This window comes from Triticum aestivum, chromosome 5B, assembly GCF_018294505.1.
Source record: "Triticum aestivum cultivar Chinese Spring chromosome 5B, IWGSC CS RefSeq v2.1, whole genome shotgun sequence".
Lineage (NCBI taxonomy): Eukaryota > Viridiplantae > Streptophyta > Magnoliopsida > Poales > Poaceae > Triticum > Triticum aestivum.
The window spans coordinates 3,545,207-3,556,079 of record NC_057807.1 but is presented as its reverse complement, the minus strand read 5'-3'; positions in this window follow the sequence as shown (position 1 = coordinate 3,556,079).

The window sequence follows — 10,873 nt, the reverse complement described above, 5'->3', positions numbered from 1 at the left end:
AACGCGGTTTGCGGTGGACGCGCTACTGCTATTTTCCTGTCAGCAGCGCGTTTCTCTAATACGCGCTGCTGCTAAATAGCAGTAGCGTGGTATTTTAGGGAGCGCTGCTAGTAAGATTCTGTGTATAGCTTTTTCCCTAGTAGTGCATGTTCTGTTGCTAGCAGGAGTTGGTTCTGAACTTGTGCTAACATTACAACAAAAGCAAGGCTCCTTGAACCAAAGTTTTTTTTGGAAACGGAGCTCCTTGAACCAAAGTAACTTCTCTTTGTTTTCTCCTTTGCATGGCGATTAAATTGAATTGCATTAACATTTTTCTCCTTCGGATCTGTTTGGAAGATGCGTATTCCATAGTAAAGGGTTCCAACATTTAGACGACAAATCCGTTCGGAAAAAATATGAAGAAAATAATAATGGAAACTGTAGCATGTTCTGGAAATCCCAAACATGAACAGGGATACCTCCACATCAATATCTTCTGCATGCCAAGTGCATGATAGAATGTTGTTTTGTCAAGCAAAAACTAAAATTACTGACAAATTGTAGCATGCACCTGTCGTCACCCAAGACCTCGCTGCACATCCATCGTCGACCTACCACTTGGAGAGCCAAGAACGAGAAGGTCGACATGGCATTAAGCTTCGCCGACGGGGATTAGTGGTATTGGTCAGTGGAGTATGGAGTAGTGCGTTCATCTGTTCTTTTTATTAGGCTAGTAGATCTTTTAGTGCGTCTAGACTATGGATTGGTGCAGTTTTTCTTTTTTTATTTCTTTTCTAGCCGGGTTTGGATCCTCGAACAGAACAACAGCTCTTAATCTTGAGCACTTTCCAATCTTACTGGTTTACTCTCACATAGGCCAGCTCGAGATTAGGATTTTTGCTACAGAAACACAATACCATGGCCGTGCCCGTGCTAGAGGAGTAGAAGTGCTGCAGGAGCCAATGAACTATTGTGAGACATTGGGGGGAGCGAGAGATAGGAGATGAACAGGAGAAGGATAGTAAATAAGAGATGTGCTGTAGCGTGATGAATGCGGGAGGAGAAAAACTATCCGTCGGTGAAGTTGCCGTTGCGGAATGGTGGTCATCAATATATGAGGCTTTAATGCGGTGCAATCAATTCCCGTCGACGCGCATGTCGTTTCAATGTGTGAGGCTACCATGTGGGCCATTTACTGGGTTGCAGTGGCAATACAGGCAATATACCAGCAGGTGTACAGTAACCAGGAAAAGGTTATACGACAACGATGTATTGTAGTAGAATGAATCGTGTGGTCACGAGTGGTTCTGATAACGACCTCGCGTGGCTGCATGTACACCCGCGAATTATCGGTTAAAAATGCTTTATATACTGATCGCCATCATGTGTATATCATAGAAATCCTACGGTTGCGCTAGTTCCATAGATGCCAGATGGTGTAAAAAGTGAGTACCAAGCCGGAAGTGGATTAGGAGCACTCGGCTACGGCGCACTCCGAAATCACTGCCGATCGTCTGCATGCTCGGGATGTGCGCCACTGTTGCAGAAATGAATTCTAACGTGTGAATACCGACCAACGCGTATAGCCTAGCAGTGCGTACATGTCCTTCGGCATTTAATAAAGCAGGATCAGACAGCATAAAACAGCGAACTACATTGACTGGGTAGGAGACTTTAGCACGTCGCCTTCATGGCCAATTTGCAGAACACTAAATGTAGGGAGAAAAGCTAATCTCCCATGCACGGGAGGTACCGTGTATGCATGCGTTGTTGGTTTGCTTGAAGATCCGAATGCCATGCATTTATACCGCTGGCAGTTAGCTAGTTATTTCTCTCATCACATGCAAGTACACTGTTTCACCTATGTTCCACCATCCATGCTTTTTCATTTTATTTCGAAGTTCAAATCTAATTTGTCTTACGAACCAAAAGTACAATTTATGTTCTGTTTTCATATTTGTGTGTTTGACGACGAGACCTTCGAAATGAGACCGCTTCTGAATATATTTCAATAAATTTTAAAATTTAAATTCTGAAACATGGTGAAACACTATAAGAGTACACATAACTATGCCATGTTTTGTTAAACACTAGATAAGGTCAAAGTTTTGTTGCAATAAAATATATTAATATTTACAAATTTTTAGATTACTAAGAATCAGTTTGATACACATTGGCACACAATGTATCATTATGAAATGCAAGGGAACATGGGACCTAGTGAAACAATAAGATAATAATTTTGTTTTAATACATTATTAAATTTTTCACATGGAATTAATAAATATGTATGAAACAAGTTCGAAGCATGGTGATTTAGTTGTCAAAAATTAATTTCTAAAAATATATTCAATATTGGTCTTGTTTTAAAGACTTTGTAAAAAACACAATTGTGTAAACAGAATGTAAAACAAACTTTTATTTCTACATGCATTAGGCATCTATTTATTTGAATGAAACCTAGTCAGTACAGATTAACATGTGAATGTATGTTAGGTGAGAGAAAATAAAGGCCCCACACAGCAATAAAAAATGTGATGGATGCATGCACGGGAGGTCCCGTGCATGGTAGAAAATCCATTCTCTAAATGTAGGTACAAGTGGTACGTGGGTGGTTGTTTTTTACCATGGTAGAAATTACGTGTATGGATTGAAAAAAACATGGCAATATTTCGCTGGAATTAGCCGTAAGTGCCAATGGTCAGTATACGTGGCACGTCTAGAGGAGGGAGGAAATATTTTGTTAGAATTAGTGAAGGTGACAAACCATGGGATTAACAGAAATGTTAGGTGACATGTTCACAAGCACGAAACAGCCACATCAGATGACAACGATTGTGCTTTTTAATAAGAAAAAATTACATAGTGGTCGGAAACAGCTAGTCCGTTGCACCCGGTAGTCGGAGAGGACGTGCATTTAAGTGCAACAGCTTTTTCTGCAGCGGGTACATAACGCGTGCACTGTTCTTCTTCTATACGACATATAGAAAAAAGAATACGATACTGGAAAGCAGGGAATACAGTGCTACTATTTTAGTGGGCTCGGATCCCCATGCGACTGGATGATCAGGATTTCAGTGGGTGTGGTCGCCGTGTGCTCCTAAGCAATTTCGGTACCAAGCCTGCCTTTCGCTCTTTGCTTTTCATATTGTGAGAGAGATTAGTCCACCATTGTTGGATGTCAGCAGTCGTGTCAACGGCGTTCCGCGACTGGTCAGATTTGAAACAGTCCAAATTTCTTTATATGAAGCTAATATATATATTCCAAAATGACAAATAAGTTAGCCACATGGCGCAACCGAGATCGTTGTCACACCCTTTTAATTTGCAAAAGATGGTGAACCATGTTTATATTTTACACGCCGTAGTTCCTCCACCGTTTGATGTGGTGTAACATCTGATCAGATGCCCCCGGTCGACTTTTGTGTCCTTGCTTTGTCCTCTAGTTGTTCCTGACGAGAGAAAAGAAAATGAAACAAAAAGGGTGGGTATTCGGTGCACTGGCGGAGCTATGTCTATTTCTGCAGGGGCCATGACCCCCCAGCCCATGAACTTTTTGTGAAGAAACTCTATATCGGGTGACATAAATTCAGAGAAATACAGTTTTTGACCACTTCAAAAAATTATATTTCGTCATTTGCCCCCTCAGCTCTTCCTCGCAAGCTCCGCCACTGATTCGGTGCATCACTAGCTACCAATCTATAGCTAGTTGAAAAGGATGCAACAATGGAAATGGAATTAGAGGACGCTAAGCAAAGCAAAGTAGTAAAGGCCAAACTAACTAAAGCAAACGACAGAGAAAGAGATTCTTTTGCATGCTTACCTCGGTGTGGGCCCATGCACTCCCAGAATGGAACTTGTAGCTCTTAAGTGTCATTGTCTAGCCAGCTCAAAGTATGTAGTTTAAATTGATTGGAATGAGATGCATGGAGAACAATTGCTGATTTTATCGGGAAAGCTATGTGGATTACCTTTTTTGTTGTATATTATAGTTGGTGGGGTTTTACGATGTGTGCACTTTGGTGTTTTATTATATTCAAAACTAATTAATAACCCACTCAAGTCAAAAGTCATGAAAAATTTATCCAATTCTCCCCCTTGTATATGCACATTGTTGATGAAGTCTGAACCTGAAATCTTTGGCAAAAGAATGTCCATTTCTGTTCCGTCCAAAAAGAACGAGGGAGAAGGGACATGTCAACAGAAATGTAAATTACAAGTGCGTAACCTATTTTTCAATAATCCATAAACGAAGCTAGATTTACAAGTTAAACAAATCATCAATCGGACAACATCTTCTAGAACATCTCTAACGGCATCTTGGCCTGCCCATATGATTTGGGTTTCTTATTTGGGGTGATAATTAATTAACTTAAAGAAAAAAGAAAATCTGTTTGATTAACTGAGTGCAAAGTGGTCCATAGGAAAATTATTTTTCTAATACCTTTGTCTCATAAATATTAAAGCTTCATTAGAAAATTTCCCTAAAGATCAAAATTGCAGTAATAAGTGAATTCAAATTATTAGAAGAAGGTCATAATTAGCTACTCCCTCCGGTCCATATTAATTGTCACTGATACCACCAACGATTAATATTGATCATTGGCTGACGCATTAAATAGGATTTGCATGCTGCTCTTTAGGAATTAATGACATGGGAAACTAGCGAAGTGGATGGCTCCTCCCAATTTTCCAAGCAGGCCAAATAGGAATAATTATTGCCATTGAGTTTTGGTTTAATATCCTCCATCCAATCTCCACGCGCCTAGGTTGTGAAGCAGCTTCTTAGAGCATCTTCAATGGTTATAAGACTAGCCACAATGGGGAGTAACTTAGACTGATAACATGCATATGTTACTTGTCTATGTTACTACCTCTCCAGTGGGGAGTAACATATGTGTGGTATCATGCAACATTTCATTTATTATGCTATAGACTCATCTTATCTTGGTATGTGTGATGTTACTCATACGAGCATGGTTAATACTATAGCCAGCTGCCGGCTATAAGCCAGTGCCATGTCATCTACATCCCATCTTATAGTCAAAATGTACAATAATAGATTAAAAGAGTGTACTACTTTTTTATTATGTGGTCCACCTTTCATTTTCACAAAGTGCCTAGGAGCACGTGCTAGAGCTGGCTCTTCACGAAGAGCCCGCTTACCTTCTCTCTCCTCTTCTCTTTCCTCCAACTAAGCAAAAATATACTAGTTTATTTCTTATAGCCCGCTGACTCAGCTCTATTGTACTTGCTCTACTAGTAGTAACTAGCCATGTTACGACATGCCTCTGTTTCTTCATTTATTACCTGCCACGTCATTTTTTTGTCTAGATATGTGTGATGTTACCACCTATGTTACTTCCATTGTGGGTAGTCTAAGATAGTTGTTGGTAGAGTTTGCCACATAGAATTTTTGATGATGAGTCATATAATAAATGAGAAAAGAATGGAAGGTTGTATGTAGATGAACCAACACCCCTTACACAAGCTCCAATGTAGAATGAGAGAGCACTGTATTTATTATCTCATATGCTAGTGGGAAAACTAGATACTACCTCCGTTTATTAGTCCTCTTTGTAATTTGAGCCAAATTTTGACCAAGATTTAACTAACAAATTGTTAATGCATATCACCAAAAATTATATCATTAAATGCATGTCAACAAAAATTATATCGTTGAATTCGTATTTGAACATAGTTTTCAATGATATAACTTTTTATGACATGCATGAATATATTTTTAGTTATATCTATCGTCAAAATTTGGACCAAAATGCAATGAGGACCAACAAACCAGAACGGAGGTAGTACAACCAATTGGAGTAGTTGCATGTTAAGGTGCTGGTTGATGACATGACATATTTTACCAACAAGCTAACAAACAAACTATTGAAGATGCCCTACGCACGTCGACAGAGGGAGTATCTTTTTTCGAGATTAGAAGATATAGCTAACCGGAGACATTGTACTATAAGACTGTCACAATTAGCTCTTGCTCTTCAATCTAGAGATGGTCGAAAATCAATGATTTCAAGTTGAATATTTGTGGTGTGCAAAGTTCCCGGGATATGCTTGTTGTTCGATCAAGGTAGTAGTATGGGCCACGCTTGTAAATAAGTGTGTGAAAGGACGTAAAGATCGATATGGAGCATCGAAGAGCATGCATGTGTGTGGACCTTTGCAAAATCTCAAGCTAGGCATGCAGTGACAGCGATGATATCTAGGGTGTCAGCTCCTCTATATCTTCTTCTTTTGGACCAACGCGCACACCAAACCGTTTCATTGCATGCAGCACAGATTCCGAGACCAGCCTACCTATGACTGCAATGGTACGGATCCCGAGACACAAGGAAAATCGTGCATCATCCAGGACCAGACGTGTCGATCTTCCAACTAAAGCAGAGCTACGGAGAGGAGTATATATGGAAGAAACAAATGGCCGGTGCTCCATCCCACATATCAATCTTTGGCCTGCACCTGCAGGATCTTATCGCCGCCTGTTCCTCTACCTGGTCGATCGATAAAGCACTCCCATCCATCGACCGATCGATAGTACGTATGTTACAGCTAGCGGCAGGTGAGCAAGGGCGCCTAGTCACAGCTTTTGTGTCCTTTCCTCCGTCACCTTTGGGACCTCTTTGATTCGCCGGATTCTCAAAACACTGGATCAAATATCTCTTGATTTGCATGGTGCATATATACGCATGCAAAAATGTAGCATGGCTGCATGGATGTACTTCCTCCGTTTGAAATTACTCGTCCAAAAAATAAATGTATCTATATGTATTTTAATTGTAGATACACTGGATCGATAGTACGTATGTACAGCTGGCGGCAGGTGAGCAAGGGCGCCTAGCCTCAGCATTTTTGTGTCCTCTCCTCCATCTCCTTTGGTTCGGCGGATTCTCAAAATATTGGATCGAAATTCTTTGGATTTGCATGATGATAAAATGTAGCATGGATGTATACGGAAGTATGGATGTTAATAGTTGCACAGTTCGGTGCGTATCCGGTGCAACAGAGCTTGTGGTTTTTCGCATCATATTCACGTACAAGTTACATATACATCTATATGTTGTCCTAAATATTTAAAATCTGAGTTCAAACATAGTCCATAAACACGAATAATGAAATTCAACTCTGATTTTGGAAAGTTCACCTCACATTTAAACTAAGGACCGACTATTTGCGACTTGTGGTACAAAAAATTTGGCGGTGGTCGACATTCTTTGGATTTCAACCCAACGTCCGGGCATCGCCTTCTTCCTTTCGAGCCCCCTCCAGCCCTTCCCATGGACTCATCTCTGGCGGCAAAGCCGCAATTTGCTGCTTCCCCCGCGTACCACTTGGTCTTGACAAGCCCTTGCCGGCGACACTGTTGACGGTGGTAGTGTCCCTGTCTCAGGCTCAGTTCGTTGTCCAATCTGAGCAATCGTGGCAGTGACATCCGCACCGGTGAAATCTGCTTCCTCGCCTCATCCGGCACTCCGATGAGTTTTTACCGAGGTCTTGCCAGGGACACAACTCGGCCTCGTAGCTCTCCACTTCCTCTCCACCAAAAAATGCCTAACTTTGACGACATTAAAATAAGGACTACAATAACTATATTAAATTGCATTTCCTGAGCCGTATGCTGGATTTTGATTTCAAAATCTGTGATATGGTAATTTACAAATTTTACTGCATGTTTACAAACTTAACAAAAGTGGTAACCTAGATAGTTCTTTCAGCTACATATCCATGAACTGAGCAGGTAGCTGTTTGTGTACGAACAACCAAGCTAAAGTGTCTACCTATTTTTGCGGAAATTCGCAGGGGCACGTAGGTGCGGGAGCACGCACTTGTGCAATCCTGCTCGACCACCCAATTGCCTCATGATCCGTGAAGTAGTCCGATCCTGTTCGAGGGCACAATATTAAGTTTTAACCTTTGAAACTTACGAGTTTGCATCTGAAATATACGATTTTCTCGGTCGCTCATATCAAGTTTCATAGTTGAAACTTTAACCATTTTTTTGTCACTCATAGGTACTAAAGTTCTGATTTCATTGTGTAAGACAATAAGTTTTGGGAACCAGCACAACCCTCTAGGGGTGGCTTATCTCATTATATATAATGGTTGTGTTACAATACGTACATAGGTACAGAAGTTATACATAGTCTAACACCCTCCCTCAATCTTAGCCACTTTCTAAAGAACTGAGAAGGGTAAGATTGCGCCTACAAGCCTCAAACTGTGGCAGTGGTAAAGGCTTAGTGAAGATGTCTGCAAGTTGATCCTTAGACGAGATAAACTTGATCTGGAGTTGCTTCTGTGATACACGTTCCCGTACAAAGTGATAGTCAACTTCAACGTGTTTCGTTCGGGCATGAAATACTGGATTTGCAGAAAGGTATGTAGCACCGATGTTATCACACCAAAGAATAGGAGGCTGTGGTTGAGACAAACCCAACTCCTGAAGCAAAGACTGCACCCAAATAATCTCTGCAGTAGCATTAGCCACAGCCTTGTAATCAGCTTCAGTACTGCTACGTGACACAGTAGCCTGTTTCCGAGCACTCCAGGCGATCAAATTAGAGCCAAAGAATACTGCATAACCCCCCGTGGATCGCCTGTCATCTGGGCTACCAGCCCAATCTGCATCAGAGAAGGCCGAAAGGACCCGAGAGGAAGTCGGCCGAATATGCATACCAAAAGTCAGGGTGAACTGAACATAACGAAGAATGCGTTTAACAGCAGCCGAATGAGTATCTCTAGGAGCCTGAAGATACTGACAAACCCTGTTAACAGCATAAGAGATATCTGGTCTCGTGATCGTCAAGTACTGAAGTCCACCAACAATGCTTCTGTACTCTGTGGCATCCGCAGGAGACAAAAGCTCACCATCAACAGTTGTTATCTTGTCGGTAGACGACATGGGTGTGGTCGTCGGTTTGCACTTCAGCATGCCGGCTTTTTGTAACAACTCCAAGGAGTACTTCTTCTGCGTAAGGACAAGACCAGTAGCACGAGAAGTGACCTCAACTCCAAGAAAGTAGTGAAGCTTCCCAAGATCTTTGACCGCAAAATCAGCACCAAGAGAGCAGACAAGAGCATCAGCAGCATACTGAGAAGAGCTGACAAGGATAATATCATCGACATATACCAAAAGATACATAGTGACTTCTAGCTTCTGTAGAAGAAATAATGAAGTGTCAGCAGTGGACGGCACAAACCCATGAGCACGAAGGGCAGAGGCAAGGCGGGCATGCCAGGCACGAGGAGCTTGCTTCAAACCATATAGTGCTTTGGAAAGACGACAGATATAGTCAGGACGATCAGGATCAGAGAAACCAGGCGGCTGTTTCATATAAACCTCTTCCTCCAAAAATCCATGTAGAAAGGCATTCTGCACATCAAGTTGACGAAGTGACCAACCACGAGAAACAGCAATGGAGAGAAGAAGCCGAATAGTGGTAGGCTTGACGACAGGACTGAAGGTGTCCTCATAGTCAAGACCATGACGCTGCCGAAAACCGCGAGCAACAAGTCGTGCTTTGTAACGCTCAATAGATCCATCCGAATGCTTCTTCACTTTGAATACCCATTTTGAGTCAATAACATTTACCCGTGGTGGTGGAGGAACGAGAGTCCATGTCTTGTTACGAAGAAGAGCATGAAACTCCTGCTCCATAGCCTCTCGCCAATGTGGAATGCGCAGGGCAGCCTGATATGAGCGAGGCTCAGAAGATGGATCCGCAACAGCAGCAGCCAAACAAGCAGCCAACCAAGCAACCGTACCATCCGTACGTTCCTTAGGTTTGAAAATGCCACTGCGACTGCGTGTATGTGGTCGAGACACAGGAACCACCGAGGTCGACGGAGCAGCCTGCAACGGGCTGGAGGACGGCGACGTTGATGAGTCAGCCGGTGACGAGGAGCTAGGCACGGTAGCCTCGGACTCAGTCGGCGAAGAAGGCCGGCCCACCGGCGAAACCGGCAGAGCAGACGAAGCAGCTGGCGACTCCGGCATCCCAGACCGGGCCGATGGCGAGCTCGGCATAGTGGGCCGTGGCGCGGCCGGTGTCGCGGGCCGATCCGCTGATGAAGGCGACGTGAGGACCCGAGCCGCGGGCGAAGACGGCGTGACGGGCCGAGCCACGGGCGACTCAGCGGCCGCTGGTGAAAAAGGCCGAGCCGCTGGAGACTCGGCGATCACTGGCGTAGCAGACCGAGCAGTGGAGATGCCCGGCGCGACGGGCTCGTCGGGTGACCATGCATGGGCATGCGAATCGATGCCATGCAACATAGGGCGATCGACGTGCCCACCAGAAGACGACGATGATGATGGTGAATCCTCCAACAGCTCCAAACGAGCTCCACGTCCGGTTCCTGCACCATGGTTAGGTAACAACAAAGGAGAGTATGCAACATCATCAAATTGGTCAGAAGCAACAGAGGATGAATGCAGGGATGGTGGTTCGACAGTGGACACAGGAAGGTTGGCAAAGGGAAAAACATGCTCATCAAACACGACGTCCCGAGATATATAGACACGATTAGTGGGAACATGAAGACATTTGTAACCTTTATGAAGAGAGCTATAGCCAAGGAAAACACACTTCTTAGAACGAAACTCAAGCTTGCGCTTGTTATATGGACGAAGATGCGGCCAGCAAGCACACCCAAATACCTTGAGAAAGGTATAATCAGGTTGTTCATTAAGGAGAACCTCAATGGGAGTTTTCATGTTTAAAACACGAGTAGGAGTACGGTTGATGAGAAAGCATGCAGTGGTGAAAGCATCACTCCAAAACCGAAACGGAACAGATGCATGGGCCAAAAGAGTAAGACCAGCTTCAACAATATGACGATGCTTACGTTCGACTGAACCATTCTGCTGATGTGTATG